General features: G+C 39.8%; 1 protein-coding gene across 3 annotated transcripts in view; it reads left to right on the forward strand.

Moving 5' to 3' along the window:
• LOC143420380 (uncharacterized) overlaps window positions 1-17881 on the forward strand; it is a 40964-nt gene that overhangs the window by 12593 nt on the left and 10490 nt on the right. The window lies entirely within an intron of this gene.

A 17881-nucleotide genomic window follows, 5' to 3' on the forward strand; every position in this document is an offset into this window, starting at 1 on the left:
GTGTACTTCAAATGCATACTCCAAATGCGCCGTCGATTTCCCCAAATATCAAGCGTGGTCCGGTGCATGCTTCGTGGTCCCATATATCCCACAATTCATAGCGCGGCGGTGGGTGTGGAGAAGTGTGCCGCAAAATACGGGAGAAGGGAGTGGCCGAAGAGGTTGTTTTTTTTTTTCCAAACTTCATTGAAATCATAAAGCGAACAGTCAGTCATTCCAGTTCAGTTTGTACAGTAGACATGCAAGGCAAATAAGAGTAGCAATATACAGTACAATGAAATAAGAAGGATAAATAAATAAAGGATAGAAAAGAAAAAAAGGGGGGGAATGTGACAGACTTCATAACAACTTTGTACTTGAAAGTTGTGACAGCTCATTCGTTAAACATTTCTGAATGAATTTCAATCAATGATAAACCTTTTTTATTGGAAGTTAATTTAAGAGAGTTTAAGTAATATTCAATTTCAATCAAAAACAAATTAAATGATGGGGTTGAGTTTTGAAATTTACATTTATGTACGGGTATGTGGAATTTCTCTAATAAGATGGAGTGGCCGAAGAGTGAACTGTCAAAAGTACTGAATATGACGTCACTTATTTATGTGCGAATGTTTAATAAGTAAAGTCAGTCATATATCCACAAACACAACAACCTGAAAGTCAGTGATATATGTATATGTGTGTGTGTGTGTATGTATATATATATATATATATATATATATATATATATATATATATATAATAATCTGACAATACTATAATATTGGCCATATTATATTTACATTACCACAGTGAGATGGCTTTAGTCTCATGAACAACATTAACTAATTGTTATTTACTAACTAATCTTAAATGACTATTCAGCACAGAAATGAAGCCCAACTATCATGTTTTACAGTCCTGTGGTCTCAGCCTCAGATACTCAACTAATCAAAGTGATGTCATGACAAAAATGAATGACCAACAAAACATTTTTCTCCTTCATTTCTGTCAAACAAAGCTGTATGTAACGTGTCTCGCGGTTAGTATTATGGTTGCTAGGCAACCTGAACAGCGCGACGAAGCGTATACCGTCCCATTTCACAAGCCTCTCACTTCCGCACTTCTCGTACTTATAGTACGCACCGTACGTAGTACGCGTAGTGCGCGTACTTCAAACGTGCAGTCTCTTAATTGGGACACAGCCATAGTAATTATTGAACTTAAAGGAGGCATAATAAATCATTATTAGTGATGCGTGGATCGATACTGAAATATTGATTCCTCAAATACCAGTAACTTATGTTCTAGAATCGATTCTCATATTAAAATATCGATATTTTAGTAATTTAGGGTAAATTTGTAGTTCATCATTAAGAGGAACACAGTGGAAAGAAAATAAAGAAATACCATTTGGATCGTCTACACTGGAAGGAACTACTTCCTCTTCCGCCTTTCATAGTCATGTTTGAAATACGGCTGTATAAATGTGTCGCAGAGCCTGGCGTGCGCACTCACAACAATGGCTGAGCATAACTGGGGTCATCTGCGGACGTATTTTATCTCCACAAACAGCCGAGACATGGTTTGCGATTCATGTGGTAAGAAAGTGAGGTGTCATGGCAGCTCCACTAACCTCGTCAAACACCTGAGAGTAAATCATATCGCAGGATATGATGAGTGTATGTTGAGGCGAACTGAAGTGGCGAGGACAGGTGCTGCTAGGGCGAGACAGACGTCTCTCGCGGAGTCCTTTAATGCTGCAGGCAGGCAAGGTGTTCAAATAGCGCACCACTTAAGGTTTTTTTTATTATATGATGACTTCTGCATTATTAAGTGATAAGAACAAGTAGTCTGATGTCCTGTAATCATGATGACGCTAAAATTGGAGATACAATAGAAGATACAATAAATAAAATAATTTTTTGTACAAAGTATCAGTATCGGTTCAGTATCATCGATACCAGCCTGAATTTTACTTGGTATCGAATCAGAAATGAAATCAGTGGTATCCCACATTACTAGTCATGATACATCTTTACAATATGCATAAGAGGGCAAACCATGTTTCATTTATAGGCAAGGCAAGTTTATTTATATAGCACAATTCCACAACAAGGTGATTCAAAGTGCTTTACAGAGACATTCAAAAACAAAAACAAATAAAAAGAATGATTTAAAATTGATTAAAAAACAGTCGATAAAATCAGAACAGTAGATAAAATCAGTAGTTAAAATGTAAGTTTTGAAATTTAAGCTTAAAAGTGTGGATTTGGTGTTTTATTCAAATGCAGCTGAGAATAGGTGAGTCTTCAACCTGGATTTAAATAAACTGAGTGTTTCAGCTGATCTGAGGCTTTCTGGGAGTTTGTTCCAGATATAAGGAGCATAAAAGCTGAATGCAGCTTCTCCGTGTCTGGTTCTGACTCTGGGAACTGATAAAAAGCCGGATCCAGATGACCTGAGGGATCTGGAAGGTTCATACTGGGTCAGGAGGTCACTGATGTATTTTGGTCCTAAACCATTCAGAGCTTTATAGACCAGCATCAGGACTTTAAAGTCTATCCTCTGACGGACAGGCAGCCAGTGTAAAGACCTCAGAGCTGGACTGATGTGGTCCACTTTTTTGGTCTTAGTGAGGACTCGAGCAGCAGAGTTCTGAATGAGCTGTAGATGTCTGACTGAATTTTTTAGGTAGACCTGTAAAGATGCTGTTACAGTAATCAAGCCTACTAAAGATGAATGCATGGACTAGTTTTTCCATGCACTGTTGGGACATTAGATGATTTATCCTTGAAATATTCTTGAGGTGATAGTAAGCTGATTTTGTTATTGTCTTAATGTGTTTTTCTAAGTTTAGGTCTGCATCCATCACTACAACCAAATTTCTCGCCTGGTTTGTGGTTTTTAGGTGTATAGATTGAAGTTCTCTGGTGACCTGTAATCGTTTTTCTTTGGCACCAAAGACTATTACCTCACTTTTGTTTTTGTTTAGCTGGAGAAAATTGTGGCACAACCAGTCATTAATTTCCTCAATGCATTTACCAAGAGCCTGTACAGGGCCTCGGTCTCCTGGTGACATTGTGATATATATTTGTGTGTCATCTGCATAGCTATGACAGTTTATTTTGTTGTGCTTTATAATCTGTGCCAGTGGGAGCATGTAGATGTTAAACAGAAGGGGTCCCAAGAGGGAACCTTGGGGAACTCCACATGTGATACTTGTCTGCTCAGATGTGAAGTTACCTATTGATACAAAGTATTTCCTGTTTTCTAAGTATGTTTTGAACCAGTTTAGTACAGTCCTGAAAGACCTGCCCAGTTCTCCAGTCGTTTGAGTAATATGTTGTGGTCAACTGTATCAAATGCTGCACTGAGATCCAGTAAAACTAAGACTGACATTTTTCCACTGTCTGTATTCAGACATATGTCATTGAACACTTTGGTCAGAGCGGTTTCAGTGCTGTGGAAGGCATCATAGCAGTTATTCTGTTTTAAGAAGTAATTGAGCTGTTGAGAAACTGCTTTTCAATGATTTTACTTAAAAATGGGAGATTTGAGATCGGCCTGTAGTTGTTCATTTGTGTCTTGTCAAGATTGTCCTTTTTTAGTATAGGTTTAATTACAGCAGTTTTTAGTGGTTCTGGAAACACACCTGACATTAAAGAAAAGTTGACGATCTGTAACACATCTGACTCTTTGAGACCTTTTTGAAAAAACCTGTTGGCAGGACATCTAAACAGCAGGAGGAGTTCAGTTGACCTAAGATGTCCTCCAGGTCTTTGCTGTTAATAGGGTGAAACTGTTTGATGGTATTTAATAGGGGTGGGGGAAAAAATCGATACTGTGTAGCATCGTGATATTTTGTTTGCTAATAATGTATCGATACAGGGACAGCAGAAATCGATATTTTGTTACAAAAAAAGTTTTTGTGGACTGGAACATGCTCTTACTTCAGAGCATGTTGATCCTTTTTCTGAGCAAGAATCCTGACATTCCTTCACTGTCCAAATGTGTTTAACTTTTTTTTTTGGCAGCAATAAACATGACAGTTTACTTATTTTAATTTAAGACATGTTTTATTTTAATTAAGTTTAAAACTTTTTTACTTAATGTAAAATTATATTTTGTTTTAATTTACTTTCTAATTCTTCAGTTGCTGAATGGGCTGCATAGTTTTCATAAATTGCATAGTTCAGAATAGCTATAATTGTACCAGATTGTTGCATTCAGTTAAGTTGGACTAGACTGTAATACAAACCGTTCAGTTTGTCAACAATAAAACTGACTGAAATGAGAGAAAGACTGAGTGCGAGACTTTGATATTAGATAAAATGAATATTGATAAAGTTTACCTTTATGTACAGAATCTGAATATCGCAAAATATTTTAAAAAATTGCAATAATATCGTATCGTGCGTTAAGTATTGTGATAATATCGTATCGCGGGATGTATGGTGATTCCCACCTCTAGTGTTTAAACAGTTTTTCAGTGGACACAGTACATATCCTGAATCTGCTGTTGATGTACCAATTGCTTGTCTAATCTTTTGGATTTTTTCTGTGAAGAATTTGGCAAAGTCATTACAGGTCATGGTCGAATGAAGTTCAGCTGCCACTGACACAGGAGGGTTTGTTAGCCTGTCAACTGTAGAAAAAACATCATTCTAAATCATTCTATACATCATTCTACCAGTAATCTAGTTCATCAGTTTGTAGCTTCACAAAACAAAACAAAAATGAATTTTTGCAACAGGTTTTTCAATCAATTTTGTTAATTTTGTTTCCAGATAAGAGAGGCCAGACCTTTCTTATCCTCTATGTTTAATCTGGACCTTGGGACAGCTAAGAGCATCTGATCCACAGACTTCAGTGATCTTATAGGAGCGAACCAATTTAAAAGATCAGATAGGTATGAGGGTGCTAACCCATGCAACGCCTTAAAAACACATAATAAAATCTTAAAATTAATTCAAAACCTAACTGGCAGCCAGTGTAAGGTTGCCAGTATGGGAGATATGTAGTCTTGGTTGCATAAAATAAGATAACCTTTATTAATCCTACGTGTGGGAAATTTGTTTTGTTACAGCAGTGGACAGTACAAAGTTGCATAGAAAATTTTGAGAAAAAACACTGGAATAATATATCCATGAGATACTGTACACAATAGAATAGAATGAAATAAAATACTACATACAATCGAATCCACATGTGTGGATGTGTGTGCTTGGTCAGTTGAAGTCTTTCTTGTGGAGTCTGACAGCAGTGGGGAGGAAAGACCTGCGAAATCTCTCCGTCCCACATCGTAAGTGCCGCAGCCACTGAAGGAGCTGCTCAGAGCTGTCAGAGTCTCCTGCATGGGGTTGGAGATGTTGTCCAACAGGGATGACAGCTTAGCCACCATTCTCCTGTCACTCACCACCTCTAGGTCCAGAGGGCATCCTAGAACAGAACTGAAAGTAGAGATAGTGTCTGTCTCCCGAATCCAAACTGGAAGCTGGTTCCACAGAAGAGGGGCCTGAAAACTGAAGGCTCTCCCTCCCATTCTACTTTTAAATACTCTAGGAACAACAAGTAAGCCTGCAGTGCGAGAGCAAAGTGCTCTAATAAGGTGATATGGTACTACAAGGTCATTAAGATAAGACGGGGCCTGATTATTTAAGACCTTGTATGTGAGGAGCAGAATTTTGAATTCATGTCAGTATATGACATCCCCTCATCTCATCTATCACTCTCCACTTGGTGTCCATTTGAGAACAAGGCACAACTTGCTATTGCAATAAACTATTATGTAATTATCCACACCTAACAACTCCTGCACTTAATCTATAATAAATTTCTGACAGCAGCAAAACATTCCAATTGTGCTTATTATTATTTTTATACTGGAATACCTCTCCAAGAACTGGTCCATGTAGCAGAACGCTCGTAACCAGAGCGTTTTGCCATCAAGGGCAATCATTGGTTAATGGCGATCATGTGACTGATGCAAGTCAGATCCTTTTATTTAGCAAAAACTATGATTGATAGTTAAATATTATTTTTGAGGGGCACAGACAGGACTCCACAAGTACACACACATTAAAAAAAATGCCTCAACAAACGGGCACTTTGGGCTCCCATCAGGAAAGGGACGGGTGCGCAAGCCCCTTGCGCCCCCCCTCTGAACGTGCCTGGTAAAGATCTTACGTTTCCAGTGATTACAGAAGGGGCAGATGGTCTGTAGCGTCTCCTTCTCTGCCGACAGCGCTCCCTCCCAGCACGACACCCACGTTGTGTCCTTCTCAGCTTGCTGGGAATGTCGTGTTTGTCCACCGGCAGCTCTGCTGCGGGACGCAGCGGTAACAGCTGATACCTACACTAAACAAAGGATCCATATCCATGTGCCGGGTTCCCAAACACGGCCAACAAAAGTTGAAAAAAAAAACAGAGAAAGACAACCAAGACTAGCACAAAACGGTAGTCCATGACTGCAGAATCTAACAGCTGAAACTTTAGATACAAAAAAAAAATGGCAAAAGTAAAGAGGAGATAAGAAAGAAGCTGAGAATGAGCGGAGCTGCTGTAACAAGCTGCCACGCACGGGGGCGCCGGTGTTCAAAGTAGTTCCATGTGCCAGTTAGTAACTGTGCTGCAGCGTTTGGACTAGCTGCAGTCGGCTAACTGATGACAGACTAACACCAGAGTAAAGACTATTACATAAGTCGAGGTGAGATGAAATGAAGGCATGAATAGCTATCTCAAAGTCTCTAAAACAGAGAATTGGCTTCACTTTGCAAGTAGCTGAAGATGAAAGAAACTGGTCTTGATGACAGCATTAATATGTTTATCAAATGTTAGATTACTATCAAAGCTCACTCCTAGGTTCCTCCCAAGGGCTCTTTCAAAATAAATTCCTAAGGGCCCAAAGTCGTAGTGGTCACAGGGACCAAACACAATGATCTTTGTTTTCTGTTCGTTTAAACTGAGAACATTTAAAGCCATCCACGCCTTAACATCCTCCAAACAATCCAGCAATCCCTTCAAAGGACTCACAGATTTATGTTTCAGTGGCAGGTAAATCCGTGAGTTGTCTGCATAACAATGGTGTGAGATGCCATGTTTTTTAAAAAATTGAGCGCATAGAGAGGATATAAATTGAAAAGAGAACTGTGCCAAGAATGGACCCCTGGGGAACCCCACAAAAAATTTAGGTTTTTGAGGACAATGTATCCCCTAATCTAGCAGAAGAGCATTCCAATGCTGACAGTTGAAATAGTTTTATTAACTATGGCGAGCCCTCCAGCCTGGCCAGTAGTTCATGGCGACTTCAGATATTCACAGCCTGGAGGGACAACATCCGAAAGCGAGCTTAACTCACCCAAGTTTAGCCAAGTTTCCGTCACCAGAAGAAGATTTAAGCGATGAGTGGTGAAGAAGTCGTTCAAAATAAAGGTTTTATCTTTTTTTAGCACCTCGCATTAACCAGAGTCAATCTAGCTAATACAGGGTTGCTGGCCAATTCCAATAGGTGCACCAATTCCAGGGATCGCCCGTAGATGAACAACTTGATCTCCGGGGCAAATTTGTTCAGAAGAGCGTAAGGATTAGCCATTGGTGAAGCAGCCATGCAATTTTTGAATTTTACCAATACACTGCCCTGTTGCCCTCGCCTTCTTTGACATTTCTTCCTGGTGGGATAGCATTGTGGATCGCACCGGAGGAACAGTGGTACAGTCTCGAACACAGGTGGGATATGAAAATCTTCACGTCCTTGGGCCAGTCGGGATTGCTCTACCTCAGTGGCTCTGATATTTAGTAGCGATTGGAAGTCATAAACCAGAAGTGTACAGACATTTTTGAAGAAAACAGATGTAAACAAAGCTAGTAAAAACAAAGCAGGTAACAGCTGACGGCAAGCAGCACACACAGGTGCCATCAAATATCTATCCCTAAATCCATCTACAATCTGGACACTGTGGAGCAGGGAAATTATTTTACTGCTATTGTTAAATAATCATCATTATTACCATTGCATTAATAATATAATCTGTAGTTTGGGCCAGACGAGGCCATTTGAATTACTAGGTTATTCAAATTGATCATTGCTTTAACAATGTAACAGATAGCTTTAAGATGGCCTTAAGATGTTTATGATAATGTTAACTTTGTATTCCAGGTGCAGTTCTAACTATTTTATACACAATGCATATCTGTGCTTATTTGAGTTGATGTTCAGGTTCATTAATGGTCTAAAGCTTCACCTACTGAGAGTGTCTAGATGATCCATGCTGAGGGAAAACTAGAACATAGAAGGAATTGCAATACATGCTTACACAACAGTTCATTTTAATATCTTTTATATGTTCATATTCTTGTATTAAGCTTTTAGTAGGGGTTCTTGATTAAAACATTTATTTAGTAGAGGACACATACATAGTTTCAGTTGTTACATATCAGAGCGGCTTCTGTCTCTCTGTCTGGTTAGAGGTCAGGAGTTGGTCGCGAGGTGAAACAGGGTGCAATTGTGGTTAGCACACAGACACACACACACACACACTCAGTTAGAGAATCATTTATAGGTGAAAGTTTAATCATGTTTTGCTTGGGGTTGCAAAAAGAGCAGTTTGTCGCAGAACTGCTGCTGAGGTGTCAGGATGACAGGCGAGCATCCGGCAGTGACAGGAAGCACCTGTTATGAAGATAGAAGACAATTGTTCTTTTAAACGGTGTCAAAAGTCATTGTGGTTTTGATTTGATCTATGTATAAAATGTATCTGTGACGTTGAAGGGGCGTCATTAAATTTAAGCCCTGACGGTATAAATATCTGTTTATGCTTTGATTAAGTTGAAGATCAATTGCTGTTTCTAGTGATCTTCCCACGTGTGAATTAAAAATCATTGTTTGACCAAGAGCTTCTGGACCAAGGGTGGTTTGTACTCTCCTTCCTCAATTTTGAACCTTAACAACACCACAGGTTCTGTACAGCATGAGGGTTAATAAATTGTACCCTGTTAAGAGAATTTTTATTTTAGTTAAATCATTAAAGTATAATCAAGTAGAAACAAGTATGCCTTATAATCAAGTGTTTATATATTTTCACACGGTAAAGCTTACTGTTGAAAAGAACACAATGTATTCCTTGCTTAAGTGTGTGGGATGTTTGACAAAGACAGGATATATACATGCATTCTTTACTTCAGTGTCTGCGATGTCAGATAAGCATGAATACTGCTGTGTCGTTGTTTTTCAGTTTGTGTGCAGAAGTTAAATAGCTAAGACAATGCCTGAGCTCTCCCCTCTTCAGTTGAAAGAGGAAGTACTATGTAACCCATTTTGCCTTATAAATAAAGCGAGTAAACGGTGCTCGGTGTGTTAGTCTGCTCAGAGACTCTCACCCGTGCGCACGTCTTTGAAACTCTGAGTCGGTCTGCCAGTGTCTCATTTCTCTCTTACTGTGCTTTTACAAATGTCAACCCCTGACATTTAATTGGTCCTCCGAGCCGGATAACTGACTGTTATTTTTAACGTCTAGTTTTCCATAGACGGTCTCCATCGGATCCTGACGTCGTGACGCCTGCGCTGGAAGAAATCTGATCAGTAAAACGAAAAACCCGGACACGTGAATTCGATCTCCGGTCAGCGTTCGGCCTTCACGACTCCAGGACCCGATGAGCACCGGATCCAAAAACGCAGCGCCACAGTAGAGGTGAACATGACACGCATTCCACCAAGCGCTAAAATACGTTGATATTGAGATTTTCCTTTAAGTAGTGTGTAAACCTAGGTACGCCGACAGATCTCAGTGTCCATGCGGGACTAAGAAGACGACAGGCAAGAGCGAAATTCTAGAAAAATCGCTATTAAAAGTTCCGGTCGCTCTGGGAGTGGCTGCAACGGAACAGGTTTCCGGTCACTCAAGAAGAGTGGCTGAAGGTGAAGGTGTTACACAAATAAATAGGCCTACGGAAAATCTCAATAAAAATCATAGAAACGCGCTTTGTTTGTGAGGAGTGAGTTGTTTTTACGACCCAATACGCGGTCAAACCACTTCTCAAACTGTTTTCCTGTGTACACTCACGTATTGGTAAAGGTGGAAAAAAGGGTTGTGCTTCATCACGTAAAATTGATAACCGCTCTCTCAATTAGTGGGAGAGTAGAAGGCTGTTATCGAAAACCCATTCTCACTTTTTCATGCCAAAGAAGGTGTCACAGTTCTGACGTAATTAGTTCAAAATGGGTAACTCTAAAACTAAAGTAAAATTAACAGCAGACGAAGAGTGGTTAGAAAAAACTGTTCAAATGCAGGAATAGTCAGTGCAAAAAGGTGGAGAAATCCACATAAAATATATTGTCCAGCTTGGCAAGGCAAATGCACCCCTGATTCAATAAATGCTTTAAAAACCGCTTTGCAAAAAGAGTTATATGTGGAAAAAAGTCAAAAGCCAAACCAGCAGTTGTAATATATGTGAAAGGTGTGCCGTTAAAAATGTTTTGAGACACAGGAGCTTGTAGAACTGTCTTAACTGTAGAAGTCCCAAATGTAACATTCTCAAAAAACACTATAATTGTGAAATCAGCCTCAGGACATGTGACAAAACAGCATCTAACCGATCCCCTTTTTATGTCACATAGAGATAGTGGCCGTGGCTGCAAAAATCAGTGCATTTATGACCCATCATGCCCAGATTGTATGAAATAAATAAAAGGAAATCATTCATATGAAGACCTTTTCTATAAAAAAGAGAGATGCATAAGGTAGATTAAGGCTGTGTCATTGTTCAGCCAAGGAAAGTGTGTGAAAAGATAAATGTTTCCATCCTGGAGGGTGAGTGAGACTGCAGCTCACTCACGGTCCCTGATGGATACAAAATAAAATATAATAATCTGAAGGTTGGATCTGAGATGAGGCAAACAGAAGACCAGTCTAAAAGTAGGCACAAACCTGTTAAGAGAAAAAAGCAAATCTTGTACAGATTGGATGAACTATAAATTATCTGTTTGCCGAGTAAGATGATCCTAACTATTAAATTGGCTCAGTAATAATATAGTGATATACACTAATAAAATATTGTAATACACTATTGTTATTATATAGAGAGAAAAAGATGATAATAATTAATAAAAGCAATATCTAAACCAATTAGGTGCATAGAGGCACTTAACCTGCTTGAAAACCTGTCATTTATCCTAGATAAATATTACTGAGATACAGAGCACATCTATAATAACAACTAATAAGCCAAACCCTGTAGATAATAACTAAACCTACAGGATTATGAAGCTGAATTAAATGTGTGGACACCGCTAAGTTGATAAGCATGTTACACATTTTCTTTTATTTTTATTGGTTCTTTTTTTTAGAGCAGAGGCTGCATGCTGTTAAAAGCGAACACATACAGCTGTCTGTGAGCTCAGTTTCCCCTCACACTTCTGCTTTGTTTCTGGCAGCATTTTTCTTTGTCTCTTTGTATCCTGACTCATGTACGTTTTTGTTTTGTTTGATTATTTTGTTAGTTTGGAAACAAATTTGTGCCAATACTTGTGGATTATGGTGACACATAGTGATTAGACATATGATTTACAAATGCCCAGTTTTAGAACTGTGAGCTATGAACAATGCAAAGTTTAGGAAATAATATATATACAAAACAAAAAACTTCAAAGTTTGAAATATGTAAGATGTGTGAATTCTTTGAAAAACTAGAAGGTATCTAAAATTGCCTCAAGTGAAAATGAAATTCTCTAATGACACTCTGATAGTTAGGTCAGCATAAGGGCCAGAAGGCCTGTGAAACCACAATATCCTTTGAGTGCAGAAGCAAAGGAAAGAATTAGGCCAGTAATTGCAGACATGCAGAAAGCAGGTATTCTCGTGAAAACTAATAAAGCCACGTGTAATACACCACTAGCAGTAAAAAAGACAAAGTACAATGGACTCCAGAAGCAGAAAAAGCTTTCGTTGATTTGAAAATAGCACTGCAGACATGTACCGTCTTAGCATTACCAGACTATGGAAAACCTTTCGTTCTCCATGTTGATGGTGCAGGAGGGTATATGAAAGCAGTCTTAACTCAAGCTTTTGGAGAAAAACAACGTCCATTAGCTTTCTACTCATGCAAACTTGACTCTGTAGCTGCTGGATTACCTACCTGTGTTCAGGCATGCGCAGCAGCAGCAGAGGCAGTTAAAAAATGTGCAGACATTGTTCTAGGACATAAATTGATCATCAAAGTCCCACATGCAGTGACCTCTATTTTGCTCCAAGCGAACCTCTCTTTCCTCACGCATGCAAGACAACTTTCTTATGTGGGGATTCTACTTACACAATCACACATAAAAATAGAGAAGTGTGGCCAGCTAAACCCAAGTACACTTTTGCCGATTTCTCTGGACGGAGAACAACACTGTTGCATTCAAAAATTAGAGGAAGATACAAAACCTCGCACTGATATATACAGCTCCCCCCAGAGCAGTTTCAGTAATGTTTTTGTGGACGGCTCAGCGTCAAAAGACATTCACGGTAGAAATTGTGTGGGTTATGCGGTCACAACTGTTGATAAAGTGATAGAAGCAAAAGCTCTCAGCTCCTCAAACTCTGCTCAAAGCGCAGAACTAACCGCAGTCATCAGAGCATGTACTTTATATAAGGGTCAAAGTGTTAATGTTTACACAGACAGTCAATATGTCTATTCAGCAGTTCATCATTTCGCTAAAATATGGCATAACAGAGGAATGACAACTTCCTCAGGCAACACAGTTCAACATGCAAACCTTCTAAAAAAGCTATTAGAAGTAATAACGTTGCCAAAAGAATTAGCACTATGCAAATGTGCAGCTCATCAAAAGGATGACACAGAAATTACGAGAGGAAATAACTTTGCTGACAAAGCAGCAAAAGCAGCTGCAGAAAAACAAATTGATGTTTTAACAACAGAAACCATAGATCTAATACCTTTAGAAATACTAGCAGATGCACAGAAAACAGCATCGCTGAGTGAACAAAAATCTTGGGTGAAAGATGGAGCAGAATTAAAAGACAACCTCATGATGTGTAATGGCAAACCAGTGCTTCCAAAATCTTTGCATAGAACTGCTGCTTTAGTGACACATGGGAAAACTCATGTGTCAACAGGAGGGATGATTAATATTCTTAATAAACAATTCTATACAAAAAATTTTGAAAGTTCAGCACAAGAGTTTATCAGAACATGTATGATTTGCCAAAGACACAACGCACAGGGAAATATGCACTTGTGATAATTGATGTATTTTCCAAGTGGCCAGAAATATACCCAGTGAAAAAAGCAGATGCAATATCAGTAGCAAAATGTCTATGTAATCATTTTATTCCAACGTACGGGTTTCCCGCCCTGTGCTTCCTCGGCAGTGCTACTCACGTGGGAGCTCGGGTGTGCCTGGTCGCCCTGAAGATCAGACTGACCTATCCCACCGAAGAGCAGAACCAATAATAACACCAGGGACGCCTGAATAAAATCTCAACAAGATGACTGAGGAAAACAACCTGATAAATCCAGAAGAAGAACCAGCTTCAGAATCAATGCTAGCACCAGTTCCAGCCCCAAAGCTGTTGTGCTTGGGCGCTTGTGACATCAAACGAAAACTACTCATGTGCTACATATTCTGTCTAATGGCTATCCTCCTGATGACGACACTCTTTTGGTTGATGCCCAGTGGAACCCACAAGACAGTACCAATTATTCTCCGACCTAAGAGGTGGACCCACGACAACTCGCACCTGAAGGAGATAGACAAAGAACACAACCACCCGTGGCTGAACAATGCATGGTACCGGTATGTCCATGACAGAGTGCACAGAGAAGACAATGCCGCAAACTGCTATGTCTGCTCACATATGCCCACGACAGCACTCCATGCCACAACACTACACAATATATAGTCCCACAGAGTGTAAAGTCTTTAATCTACAACATAACAAACTGCACCCACCAGTACCCAAATATAAACTACACCTGCAATGAAGCCTACTGGGTGCATATAAACGTCAGCCATAGAAAACTGAAATCATTCTCAGTTGTTTTGCCACCTGACATACAACACCCAGTGTGCTTTAACTTCACAGGAGCAACCGGACAAACAGGTACGCCCCAGGGTCTGAAGAAATTAGGACAAAACCGAAACTGCTCCATGATCCTGGTGGCACCAGATTGGGATGGCATCGGCTCATCAACAGGTACATACTGGGTACAGGGCGCAGCTTGGGCGTGTGGCCTGAAAGTCTATTTCATGCTGCCACCAAACAGCACCGGACTCTGTGCCCCTGTTCTGGTATCTGACCACACCTTTAAGATGTCAGTGAACAGCAACACCAGAGCTAAACGTAACACAGGCCTCAAGCCCCATGATCCATATCTTGGTTCTGATGTACCAGATGACTTCAAACTCTGGACCAAGAGCCAGAAGGTAATACACGCTTTGTTTCCATGGATAGGAGTAGGGAAACACGCACTACAGATAGAAACCCTGGACTATCGTTTTGGATTATTTTTAAATGCTTCAACCCGCATTAATCAAGGACAGAATGAAGAAATTGATGCAATTCGCATCACTGTCATGCAGCACCGAGTGGCTTTAGACATCATTCTCGCAGAGAAAGGTGGTCTCTGCGTATTGTTTAACACTACATGTTGTACCTACATACCTGATAACATCCATTCATTAAACATGACAAATGCTTTGAATGTTTTGAAACAACTGAGAGACGCTCAGCAGCAGGACTACGTTACCGATACTCAAGGTTGGTGGGACTGGCTGCTGAGCGGCTCTTGGAAATCTCTACTGATTAAAGGCCTGTTGGCCCTTTTCAGTGTGATGTTACTATTTTGCCTTTTCATTGCTTGTATTATCCCATGTCTGAGAAGCATAATGATAAACATGTTCAAGCGTATGTTAGGAAACCATGTCTTGGCTCAGTCAGTTATGGAGGATCCCTATCGTCAGTATGATATGCTGAGTGTGAGAGAGAGAGAAGAAAATCTCTATGACAATCTTGACAAGCTTGTTGTTTAATTATTTCACTGAATGACGTGCAAGTTGAAAATGTGACTAACAAGTGACTATGCATTGAGTAAAACATGTGAAATATATTAACATCAGGAGGGAATGTTAAGAGAATTTTTATTTTAGTTAAATCATTAAAGTATAATCAAGTAGAAACAAGTATGCCTTATAATCAAGTGTTTATATATTTTCACACGGTAAAGCTTACTGTTGAAAAGAACACAATGTATTCCTTGCTTAAGTGTGTGGGATGTTTGACAAAGACAGGATATATACATGCATTCTTTACTTCAGTGTCTGCGATGTCAGATAAGCATGAATACTGCTGTGTCGTTGTTTTTCAGTTTGTGTGCAGAAGTTAAATAGCTAAGACAATGCCTGAGCTCTCCCCTCTTCAGTTGAAAGAGGAAGTACTATGTAACCCATTTTGCCTTATAAATAAAGCGAGTAAACGGTGCTCGGTGTGTTAGTCTGCTCAGAGACTCTCACCCGTGCGCACGTCTTTGAAACTCTGAGTCGGTCTGCCAGTGTCTCATTTCTCTCTTACTGTGCTTTTACAAATGTCAACCCCTGACATACCCAAATCAATATGATGTGTAAATTGATTTATTCTTGTACCTCCATGCCACAGTGGCTGGATTCTTCACCCCAGTGAAGAGGTGATTGTTATTGCCTGATTTTAATAAATTGAGCCGTTTGCTCTTTGGTACCAAAGCATATCACAAAAAGGTTAATTCTAAAAATCAAAATCAGCTGTGTGTTAGCGGCAATACATGAAAAATCACAAGACCCACCATACAAGCTAGTTTACGAGCAGTTTTTACAAAGATTATATTAATTTTGTAAAAACCATATGCAAATGCCCAAAGTCTAACAACACAACCGCTACAAAAATGTAACTTTTATACAACCAGATTTTCATATACTTAATTTAATAGTGTATTCCTCTCCAGCATTAACTCCTACTTCGTTTGGTATTCTTATGAGAAAAATTCTCCTGTATGACTTGCAGTGAATCCTCGGATATGGTGGGCCACAAAGGATACACCAGACCCATCCTTGAAATGTGTGGAAAAGTAGGACACGTTCGTCACCACATTCGGAGGACTCTTCGACTTTGGAAAGCCTTCATCGCATCACTGTGACATAATTGCCTACAAATACGGCATTTGAAGAATCAATCCCCTGAATTTGGACACAGTCTTCCTCTCCTGGTGCATGCTCACTTTTTTTTGACGTTTTGCAAATAAGGAGGTGGGGCATTGCCACCACTAACTAGTGTGGACCAGAATTCACTCTTACCAAATAATAAAAAATAGATGCTAAAAAAAAAAAACCCAACCAGACAGAAAGATGATAAATTCCCCTGGAGCCAAATATACTGATGCCACAGTAGATTTCACATTACATGAGAAGAAGAACAGGAATAGGGAATTTAATTTAAACTTACATACAGTACAGACTTACATTGATCAGTATTATAATTATGTACAAATATATACAGGTGCATCAAAGAATACAGCCAGTCAAACCGGGGTAGCATTTGTGGTCCCTGAAAAGGATCAATGGTGGACCGTCAGTACACACTGGAGAAATGCTTCCAGTACTGTCAGCTGTTCAGTGGGTAGAAGACATGTGACCGTTACAATCAGGCATTTGTTCAGACTGAAGCTCTTCATTGGCCAGTTTACAGTGTAGCCACTCAGAAAGTAGAGCAGATGTACTAACAGAGGTTCAGCAAACATTTAACGAAATACACATGATGGGACTTATAGTTGGCTTTTTATGGATCCAGCTCACTATGGAGTCAGAGGAAATGAAACGACAGAGTTGTGAAGAAAGCCACAAAACATGGGTTAACTGAACTGGCTATTAACTTCTGTCAGACAGAGATAACGAGTATAATAAGACAAGAAATAAAGGAAATATGGTAAAAAAAAAGTGGGAGGAAGAAAGGAGGGGACGATGGTTGTATAAAAATTTAAGGAGGGTAGGAGAAATGAGAAGCACAGGAAGGAGTAGGAGAGAGGAGGTGGTCATATCTGGAATAAGATTTGGACATACTGGTTTGATCACTACTATTGGTGACTGTCAAACCTTTGAGTCGCCGAGAAGCTGAATAGGGGGATAATGTTGACGCGCCCGCTGTTCAAAACGTAAGTTTACTGCAAAAGGGTTCAAGAAGTGAAAGTTGTCAGGCCTTATTCCAGTTTTTAAAACAGAGTATACATTGAGGGAGGATTCTGATGTCGACGTTTCACTCCACACCAGTTGGTGGCGGTAATGCACCATTTTGGTGTTTGACAACCGCCAATAACCAATACAAAGAAGAAGAAGTCTGTTCCGGGATCACATGCTGGACACAGTTTACGCAGACGGAGTTACCGTTTCATCCTAAGCGAGTAAAATCCTGATTTTGGATGATAAAACAAACTAAACCAACGTTTGGATCGATATCTGCATCGATCTGCCCACCCTTGTCTCCTGGATCGTAGCTGAGATCAGCGTGAACCACGTGGGTCTCTGCTCCCTGATCTGTTTCCTGTGTTTGGAAAGAGTTGCAGCTTCATCGCGGAGTTTCTCTCGGTTTGTGGGCTCATCTAAAGGTAAGCACCGAGCTAACTTTACTGTGAGTTCAGTTCATGTTGAGTTTAGCTCCTGAATGAGGTCTTCTGCTGCTCTCCTCGGTGTCTGTTCACAGTTTATTGTGAACACGTTGAGAGAAGAGTGAGAGAGTGTTTGGAGAAAAACACCAACTAATCATTAGCTCAGCATGCTGGGAGAAGTTGGAGCAGAAAAGTCTTTTCATTGTCCCTGCAGCTGTTTTTCTGCCTGCACCAAACCTCTACAGCCTCGTTTCTATTTGAAGTGATAACAGGA

The sequence above is a fragment of the Maylandia zebra genome, linkage group LG9 (genome assembly GCF_041146795.1).
Source record: "Maylandia zebra isolate NMK-2024a linkage group LG9, Mzebra_GT3a, whole genome shotgun sequence".
NCBI classification, from domain to species: domain Eukaryota; kingdom Metazoa; phylum Chordata; class Actinopteri; order Cichliformes; family Cichlidae; genus Maylandia; species Maylandia zebra.